The 9,718-nt window shown below is 40.7% G+C and overlaps 1 protein-coding gene across 1 annotated transcript in view; it reads left to right on the top strand.

Moving 5' to 3' along the window:
• Positions 1 to 8,392: 8,392 nt before the first annotated feature.
• aldh1l1 (aldehyde dehydrogenase 1 family, member L1) overlaps positions 8,393 to 9,718 on the top strand; it is a 29,228-nt gene continuing 27,902 nt past the window's right edge. The window contains exon 1 of the mRNA XM_082533237.1: positions 8,393 to 8,518. The gene's annotated coding sequence lies outside the window, so the exon portion shown is untranslated. The remainder of the gene's footprint in view (positions 8,519 to 9,718) is intronic.

Here is a 9,718-nt window from a genome sequence, read left to right as displayed (position 1 = left end):
AAAGCTAATGGAGGACACAGAGTGTATTTATAGCCAGTGACTCTCAAGAAGTGTGGAGCCAGAGTGTGGTCTGAAAATACACTGTGCATACACAACAGTGACCCCACTAGAGAGCTCGCTGCCAATCAGGACACATGCATACATACACACAGGCTATAATTATAATCCCCATGATTGATATGTGCGGCTCCTATCCACAATGGAGAGTACGGAGCATCTTTCTCACTCCCGACACTCTGTATACACAGTAAACACTGAATATATGTACTCAGCTATAAAGAGACAGAAGAGAAACACAACCAATAACACGGATCAGATGATTGCTCTGTTTGAGTTTAAAAAAAGGGACATGTTTCACCAATATCCTCTGAATATTTACACACCTCTAATGTAGTTACTGAGAAACACATCTGGGGTCATATTAAAATAAGTAATAACATAACTAGTTCAATTCAATTCAGTTCAGTTTTATTTAAATAGTCCCAAATCACAACAACAGTTGCCTCAACGTGCTTTATATTGTGAGGTAAAGACCCTACAATAATACAAAAACAACAGAGAAAATTCCAGCAATCCCCTATGAGCCCCTATGAGCATGTAGTTTTTCAGCAGTGGGACGGAAAAACTCCTTTTTAACAGGAAGAAACCTCCAGCAGAACCAGGATCAGGGAGGGACAACCAATTGCCCCAACCAGTTGGGGGTAAAGAAAGGAAGACACAAAGTTAAAGTTAAATAGACCTATTGCAGAGTAACTAAGGGAGGATTCAGGGTCATCTGATCCAGCCCTAAGTATATGCTTTATTAAAAAGAAAAATTTGAAGCCTAATCTTAAAAGCAGGAAGAGTATCTGTCTCCTGAATCCAAACTGGAAAATGGTTCCACAGAAGAGAAAGCTGAACTTCTCAACCTATCTCTGAGGGAGAGGACAGCCACCCTTCAGAGGAAGCTGATTTCTGCTGCTTGTATCCTCACTACCCACAGCTCGTGACCATAGGTGAGGGTAGGGACGTCGATCAACCAGTAAATTGAGAGCTTCGCTTTTACACTCAGCTCTCTCTTCACCATGATGAACCAGTGCAGCGTCCGCGTCACTACAGCCGCAGCACCAATTCGTCTGTCGATCTCCCGCCCCCTTTTCCCGTCACTCGTGAACAAGACCCTGAGATACTTAAACTCCTCCACTTGGGGCAGGAACTCGAATCTGACCTGGAGTGTGCACTACACCTCCAGGTCAGCTACACTGCACCTGGAGGCCCTCACCCAATGAAGCCAACAGAACCACATCATCCACGAAAAGCAGAGATGAGATCCTGAGACCACCCAAGTGAAAGCCTTCAGCTTCCTGGCTACACCCAGAAATTCTGTCCATAAAAATTGTGAACAGAACCAGTGAAATGGGCAGCCCTGGCAGAGCCCATCACCCACCGGGAATGAGTCCGACTTATTGCTATACGGACATCTAAATGATCAGTAAATTGTTTTATAGGTACTCTTTCAAGAGTAGTTATTTGGACCTTGGCCTATAATTAGCTAAGAGCTTGGTCAACTGATGGCTCTTTAAGTAATGGTGGTGGTGGAGAGGTTTGTGTGTCCCAGGAATCCCAGGCCTATGTTGTCTGAGGGCATTTGCTCCCTGGTAGGGTCTCCCATGACAAATTGGTCCTGGTTGAGGGACCAGACAAAAAGCGATTCAGAAGGCCCCTATGAGTAGAACATAAAGGGGACAGTTCAGCCTGGCCTGGGATAAGGTTACCGGGGCCCCGCCCTGGAGCCAGGCCTAAGGAGGGCTCGAGAGCAGGAGTTTGGTCCCTTCGTCCATGGGGCCCAGCTGGGTACACCTCGAAAAGGGGGCACCATGGGGGTCGGGTGCATCGTGTCCCAGGCAGCAGAGGCCCTAGCGGACTGATTCCTGGCTACCAAGACTGACAGGAAGGAGCCTGAGTTAGTGGGTGAGGTTGAGAGGTACTGCTAGATATAGTGTGGCTCACCTCAGTGCATGGCTTGAGTTCTTGAACCAGTCTTCTGAAAAGGGATTGGACTCTGTCTCACTCTGAAGAGTGTATTCTAGGAAGGACACAGTTGGCATGCAAAACTCACTTTTCTCATTTCATACAGAACCCACTCAACCTGATGTTTTTGAGAACAGACAAACACAAAAATGTGAAGAAAATCTCAATGCATCACTTACTAATGGTTGGAAAACTGCTAGAGCATAAGCTATGCCAAAGGACATAACAGTCCCCTCAAAGTGCCCCAAAGGAACACTGAAAGCAGTTTTCCACTCAAGTCACACAATCTTCTATTATGCATACACAATGGTAAGCATTTCGTAAATCAAGCTTACTGAAGATGGAAACTCCATGTGAAGCCTCAAAAGCAGGTAATGGTGGGTTATTTGCTCTTTACAGCGATCTAATTTAATCCTCAGTAATCGATACATCGTTACAACATCTTGTCCTTTTCAACAAAAAAGAAGAAGCCTGCATCAAGACGGTTGGATTATCCCAGCAGTACGTAAATCCTTGTAGGTTTCCATGGCTTCTCTCTCTGGGCAGCAGAGATTGTAAAGGTGGCTTAATGGCATTATTCAGGTGGCACCAGTAATAAATCAGGTTGAGGGTATATTGCTGGATAAGTGGTTGGATTGGTTGGAGGTACAGCGGATTTTAAACAGTTAGACAGCCAAAACAAACTCCTCTGGCTCTCCCACCATAAATATAGTCTGAGGAGCAGAAAAGACAAAAAACTCCAGGTACTTACTGATTTCTTAGTGATTACTTAGAAATGACTAAGTGATTTCCAGAAAGCCAAAGATAAATTGCCTCAATCCGAAGTATACTCCTGGTGTATAGTTGACCATTTCGTGCAGTTATTGATACGCCAAGGAGAGTGTGTTAATTGAGATTTGAAATTGGAGAGCCGACTGGTCACGCAGGAGATTTTGATCTACTCCTCAGTCGATCAAAGCTTGCATGACAAACTGTCATTGCCGAAGCGTACTGTTGCAGGAAGCTGCGTGTGAGGAACATCATTACTTGACCCATCTACCAGTATCCCCACATTTACTGGCGGGCTCCTTCTTCAGGGTGCACGGGACAAAATGCTCCAAAATGAAATGAAACCTCCAGGCTTGTAATGCCTACCACTTGATTACCAAATGCATAGCAGGAGTAGGAACGACTGCACCAATGGAGAAACTCCACCCAGGGCTGGAGAAAATAAGAGAAGTCGGCGCAACAAGAATTAATTAGAATTAATTTTATATTCAGCTCAAGCACTTTCTGTCTCACCTGACAAGATGTGTTGCTTTCTATAGAATATCTGATGAAGTATCAGCTCAGAGACTGATTAATCTTTTATTGTGTTTTTATTTTCATTATTGATGTAGCACTGCCACACTTTTGTTTTTGTTCTCAGGATATTCTGTGACCAAGAAAGTATAACAGCCCAAAATTTCTTTGGTGCTCCAAACACTCTGTAGTACACAATCATATACTCAGTCAAATATCTCAGAACCCTTTGACCCTTTACTATAGTTAGTTTTCTCTAACCTGTTCTGTGATAGAGTGCTGCCCCCTTGTGTTTGAAAAAGAACACAAGAGGTCTGTTGATTTGGAGTTTTTATGTTTAAAATATCCATAGAGCAAACTTTAAGGCCAAAGCAATCAAAACCAAATCAGTTAAATACATTAATAAATTAATGAAATGGCTTAGGTACGTTTCTAGAATTTCTGTGGCATTTTCTCCCTTTTCCCAACACAAAAGAAATTTATGTATAGAACTCATCTTTGTGCAAAAAAAACCATTAATGTTGGGGATCATCAGAAGGAAAGGTGATGGAGATCCATGCTTTAAGAGAAAATGTAACACTGGTGTTGCAAATACTACAAGAAAGCAATGCTGGTAAAAACGGTTAACCTCACGGCTTCATAAATGGTCTGGTCTGGTTCTTGATTACTTTACTTGAGAACTCAAAGCACTGTATACAACATGCGTCATTCACCCACTGACAAAGTACTTTTATCTACGTTAAGTGTTTACTACCTGCTGTCACTAGTGTGCACTCTATAAGCACAAAAGTACCAGAACACTTACACGAGCCGCTTCATGCCATCAGTCTCACACTGTCCCATAACCTCAAAATGGAGACCACAGTAGTTTGAATCTACTTTGTGTTATGGGAATAAATAGGAAAAATAGACCAATCAGATTCCTATTGTGTGGCCACTTAGCTCTAATTCCTTTTTTTAATATAGCTTGAGAATAAGGAAAATCTTTTTTTTTCTGCATAACCAAATTCAGCTGACAAACGGCATTTTTTGGCTATTGTAACATTACTAGATTACTTCCTTTTTTTGGAAACATGTGGCCCAACAGGCCACGTTATGTTTTCATTTTAGGAACTCTTTAAAATTACAGTCAGCTGGCGAGAAAGCTGAGTGACAGCTTGCTTGAGAAATCTATCGAGAGAATGATAGCTTTCAATAAGAAATCGAGGAATAAAGTTAGTTTGGTAGCACAATGTATGTATATGAGAAACTATATCAAGGAGATCTGTCGTGGAAATCAGATAAAATTCAGAAAAAAGAAGTGGATGAGACACTTGAGAGGAAACAGCTTGAACTGTGACCTGACACCGAGGCATTTTTCACATTCAGCAGATGACTTGACAGGAAAAACAAACTGAGCAGGATGAAGCGGTGGTGCTAAGCAGGATACTTGGATGGTGCTTATTACTGCTGATCAGTCCAGAAAAGTAGGATGTTATTTAATCTTTTATGAGAAAGTTTAATAACTTCTCCATTCAGCTTTCCCGCACGCTCATTTGTGGCCGTGCATATGATCATTGATTCAATGAAAAGGATTGACAGGTGGAGCATATCTGCATTTCACAGGCGCTACATTATTGAGTGCTAAAGTACAGACTATTAAACCTATTGAGTGAATTACTGATGTTTCCCAAATCTGGGTGCTGAGATGCACATTTAGGAGAAGAGAGCTGAAAGCCTGGGAGCTAAATTCTCAATAAAGATTTAGGACTGTTCAGTTCTCCTCTTGAAAGGCTATAAAGCCATGTAGAGAATGATACTCGGGCAGTGAATCAGACATGCAGAGAGAGCTTAAAGATAGGCCACAGAAGCAGAGTTTTAATGAAGTCACAGTTCAAGGTGTTGGCCACATCCCCAGCCCACAGACACGGACAGCAGAGATAGAACACGAGGGGATGACGACACTACCCACATTTGCCATTTCACAAGCCTTCATTACAATAAGAATGTGTTTTCGACGGCTTGCCTGGTTAACTGATGGTGCGGTCATTCGCCCATCAAAGCTCAGCTTCTGCAGTAATCTCTTCAACACAACAGACAGATCTTTTGTACATAAAGTCACAGCTAGAAAGCTTCACTAAATTTACTACATTTTTGAAGAGAGGACATTACAAGTAGCTTTAAGCTATTACGGCTGCCTAAGCAGGGAGAAGAGAGCCTCCTTCATGAAGCTGAAAACTTGACATCCAACACGCCTCACTACCCGATCGATCCCTCTTCACATTACACACCTCTGCTACGTTTTACTGAATTCATGCACCCAGACGTTTTAGTTTGGGATGGTAAACCTGCTAAACCTGACCTCACAGTAACTTTAACCAACTTTATCTGGAAATGTAATTATTAACTTCATGGGCAATTGCTTCTCTGTGTCCACAGAGCGTGACTGTGTAAACAGATTCATGTCCCCACAACATGAGTACACACACACACACACACACACACACACACACACACACACACACACACACACACACACACACACACACAAAGCACACAGAAAAATAGTGAAAAAGCCATCCAACCACTGAGTCTGTAGAGCTGGTGTGATGGTCAGGTTACTGTATACAAAGTAGATCATTAACTTCAGTGACTCCTGAGGACCAGAACCAACAAGTTCACGTTAGACTGAAGCAGACACACACACAGAGCTAGCAGTCAGAGTTTTAAAAAAGTCATGTGGCGGGCAGTCAATAATTAAATGGTATTTTATACTCGGCCATGGATCAGTGCAGATTATGCCCGGAGTTGTTTAGATGAATAATAAATGTAGAGTATTTTTGCAGAGCAAAGGAAAGGTCCAGCTCTCACTGCAGTCTCGTTCCCAGAATTTGACTTTGTTTGAAATGTATTAGTCAACATCCGAGCAGTTATCAAGGCCTAACTGTCTTTGATCCGGTTACTGACCTTTGACCCTTCACATTCAGAAAAACTCATCAGAATGAATATAGGAAACTGTTATGAAGCTTTTCAGATAAGATGCAAAAACACAACATATCCCTCGTTGAAAAAAATATCTCCAAACAACATCAATAAAAATGTACTGAACTGAGCTCAAATTAGCAGAAATGAGCTGAAGCAGACAGCAGGTGTCTTCAGCTGCCTGCGCTGGCACCAGCACTCTACACAGAGGCTCAATCTGTTTGTTTGTTGTCCCACAATCTAAACATTCTGGTTAATCCTGTAAAGTTGAGCATTTTCAGTCTGATGTTGCTGCTTTACATAAGATACAGAAGGAAGTGCAATGAGTGCGTCAGCAATGCTTGAAAGTAATGTGAGTAATGCTCTAAATGATGTAGGGGTGGGTGCAGAAGGTATGTACAGAATATTGTTTTAATGACTCACACATTTTGACCTTGCTGCCCTTTGACCTTTCAACAAAGAGCTTATCAGCTCCCACATTTGTTAGTGTGCTCTTCTTTCTCTGAATCCCTGATGGACAGGAATTAGAAACCAGTTTCAAACAACAATCAGCATCAGCGTGAAGATTTCAAAACCAAGTGAAGGACTGACGAATAGAGGAGTTTTTACTAATATATACTTTGTTACAAATTATTTTAGATCCTCCAATTTGATAAACATGTGAAGAAGATTTCAAGACTGATCCAAGTTAATTAGATTACACCCACTTCAGCAGCTCAGTTATTCGTTGATTCCACAATATTTCCTCATTTTTTATTTTGTACAACAGTTTGGTCACGAGCATCACCGTATATAACTAAGAATCTGACATCTTTATAAAATCAAGCCAAAGCCAGTTCTGCAGAGTTCTTATCATATTTTAAAGAAAATAATTTACTTAGTTTTAATTTATTTCTGTTTTCTTAATTTATTTTTCAAATGTATAAATATTCTTGCCCCAGATTATCTTTCTAGACATATTCAAGGGCAGGACAGTAATCTCATTACAAAGAGTGTAGTGAATGGCAGCTGTGAAATCTAAATAAATTAAATCTAAAGTCTGTCAACCAGCACAATGGCTTATCATCCATGGAACGCACTTCCAACTGAAACCCAGCTGATAACATATATTAAATGTACATATAAACATCGAAGGCTGGTTAAAAATAACTCAGAGCTGCAGTCATTTTAATTCATTATGCTGTACTTTTCTAATTATTCATACTTTTGGAAATAATTATTTATTACACTTATTTCTATTACGGCGCCTTTGTTGTATAACTGAGAGGGTCTGAGATCCCTCCATCTTTCTTACACTACATTTATACTGTGTGTATATATTATATTTATTGTATATTATGTATATAATGTAAATAAATGCTATGAATTTAGTTTTTTTATTGTGAATGTAAAACCACAACATTGGACAAGGGTCAGAAATTAGAAATAGCCAAAAGCTCTATGTGCAGCACTTCTTCACACTGGAACTATGTTAAACTGTCGCTTTTATATAATAAATGGAATGATCAGCATCATCATGAAAGTTTCAAAATCAACTAAACAAATGAAGAAAGAAATATATGGGCTTCTTCTAATGCTTGTACTCCAAGGCCTCAAATGACAAAATGCAGCATTAGAAGAGTGCAGCTCAGTGCTTTTCTTCTTCCTCCCCTTTAATAAGTACAGCATTTCATAATAATGTAATATACTTTAGTACTTGTATGATATACTTCCTGGACAACTGAAAACGAGTATTACTCCCGTACAACAACGCAGCAGATCAGTTAAAGTTAGTTATGTTTTGTGACATTTTGTACCCTCTATATACAGTCAGGTTGGTGGTTATGCTGCATGTATTCATAGTTGCTGGGCTGATTGGCTGATGTGTTGATTTAAATACACAGAAATGTTTTGGGAGACTGGAGGTTTCTAAACAACCAAAGCAAGCTAAACGAGTTTAAGGCATTTCTCCTGTGGACACTTGGAGCTTTACAAAAGTGAAGTTACCTCAGTGCTCAGCTGCAGGCCGAACACTTGCGTTATAATTGAAGCGTGTGCTGGTCTGTCATAGTTGACGTTTCTCAGTTTGTGAATAGGGCCCGTCACAGAAAGCGGCAGCTGATTGGCTGCCCCGCAACCTCATTATCAGCCCCTGTCCAATCACTCTGCTGTGTGTGTATGTTATGTAAATGGGTCGCTGGAGTGTGAAGGGAGGAAATTAAAAGCGACGCTTTGCCTTCGGTCGCTCTTTCAAGCAAGCAGAGAAGCGCTGGGTCTGCAGGCAGCGGTAAGTGAAGCAGGATTTACTCTTAGTTTTTCAGACTCTTCAGACTCAGAGTGCACTCAGCTGATTGGCCTCTCGCCACTCACACGCATGTTAAAAACTGTGTAATAATAAAGTAGTACAGACGCTGCTGAGAGCTGCAGTTTGATTGCACGTACTGTAACAGTCTGCACAGCACTCTGTTTATTCTGATGAACGCATGTGTGCTCTTCACTTCAGCTGTCTGAAGTTGTCTCGCAAGTGTTCAACTCTTCTGCGCATTTGATTGGTCAACACCCGAGGCAATCCTCCATGCCCCGCCCTTTCAGCTCAAAGTCAATAAACTGTCAGAGTAGTGATTACTGAGTTGTACAATACTGTGCAGCGTAATGATCGAGTTGCACTGACACAAGTCTGTATATGAACACAAACACGGACAAACTAGGCTGCTAATAGTTACTGATAGGAATCCAATTATAAAGTTACTACAACTTTGGATTCATTGACATTTCTTGTGTGTGCAATACTCTTTAGATGTCACAGAAAATAAGTAACGATACTAATGTGTAACATGCACTCAGCTGACAGTACAACAAGTGCAGACAGTACAACAACAGCTAAGACTAAAGCAGTGAAGTCATTTTTATTTATAGAGCATATTAAAAGCCATCAGGGTGTTCTTCATAGTACTTTTAGTCACTTAATATAGCAAACTAAACAACACAGTTACGATATCTAGAAATTGCATAAGACTATGTGAGAAATGCAAAAACATTATGAAAATCACAAATTGCTGCGCTGGACTTTATGTGGGATAGACTGTTTTAGAGCCTTTGGTTTATAACTGAGAGGGACTGAGAAAGTGTAAGTAAGCCAAAACAGGAGTGGTGTGTTTTAATGTGTGTGTAAAGTCCAGCAGCTGCAGGATGAAGCAGTGGTGGTTAGAAACAATGCTTCTGGTTTCTGTAGAGGCTTTAGTTTATCATGCTGTTGAACCATTCTACATCATATTGAAAAGTGTTTCCATTATTTTGGCCATCCTATTTATTTCACCAAGAGGAGGTTAAATAAAACAATGCACCTCGCTGTATGCAAACAGGTTCACAGAGGGACAAACTGAAGGCTAGAAATCGACTATGAACAAATCAGCACCTTCCTAATAAGTAAAACAAAAGAAAAAAACATGACTGAAATTCTAACATTAAATGGTCCACTCAAAACTGC

Source organism: Aulonocara stuartgranti (assembly GCF_965226115.1).
Source record: "Aulonocara stuartgranti genome assembly, chromosome: 5".
Lineage (NCBI taxonomy): Eukaryota > Metazoa > Chordata > Actinopteri > Cichliformes > Cichlidae > Aulonocara > Aulonocara stuartgranti.
Note: the sequence above shows the minus strand (reverse complement) of the source record. Positions and strands in the feature narration are given on the sequence as shown.